The 677-nt window shown below is 43.4% G+C and overlaps 1 pseudogene; it reads left to right on the top strand.

Moving 5' to 3' along the window:
* Positions 1–677, top strand: part of LOC139027427 (single-strand DNA endonuclease ASTE1-like) — a 3,260-nt pseudogene continuing 2,583 nt past the window's right edge.

The following is a 677-nucleotide window of genomic DNA, read 5'->3' as shown; positions in this document are numbered from 1 at the left end:
CATCATGGGTGTCAAGGGTTTAACCAGATTTATAAAGGATCATGGAAACATTTTAACAGATTATCAGTTCAGAAACAGCAAGGTGGTCATAGATGGTACTAATCTGTACCACTCTCTTTATTTTACCTCAGGTGTGGATCAGCAGCATGGAGGGGATTATGATCATTTTCAGGACCAGGTCTGTAAGTTCTTTAAGGCTCTGAGAGATTGTGGCATTGAACCTTATGTGGTTATAAAGGGAGGCTCCAACTACACCGACGAAAAGTTTTTTACTCTCAAACATCAAGTTGAACCAAAGATCAAGAATGCCAAAGCCTTGGCTGAGTCAAAGATCAAGAATGCCAAAGCCTTGGCTAAGAAAAGCGGTATGCTGGCAACCTTTGTCAAAAATGTCTTCATACAGGTCCTCTCCAGCCTAAATGTGCCATTCACACAGTGCATCTGTGAGGCAAAACAAGGAATAGCCTTCCTGGCTCAAAAGTGGGACTGTCCAGTGCTGTCCGATGACAGCGACTTTTATATCTTTGACCTCAAGGCAGGATGTCTGCCCATCTCTCATTTTCTGTGGAAGGAGACGTCTGTGAGTCATCAATATACCCAGTGCATGCGCTACACCACAACAAGATTCTCCAAAACCTTTAACATCAACAAACAGCTCCTCCCAGTCTTCGCTGTTA

The sequence above is a fragment of the Salvelinus sp. IW2-2015 genome, unplaced genomic scaffold, assembly GCF_002910315.2.
Source record: "Salvelinus sp. IW2-2015 unplaced genomic scaffold, ASM291031v2 Un_scaffold16323, whole genome shotgun sequence".
NCBI lineage: Eukaryota > Metazoa > Chordata > Actinopteri > Salmoniformes > Salmonidae > Salvelinus > Salvelinus sp. IW2-2015.
The sequence above is the reverse complement of the archived record's forward strand: the minus strand, read 5'-3'. Positions and strand labels throughout refer to the sequence as shown.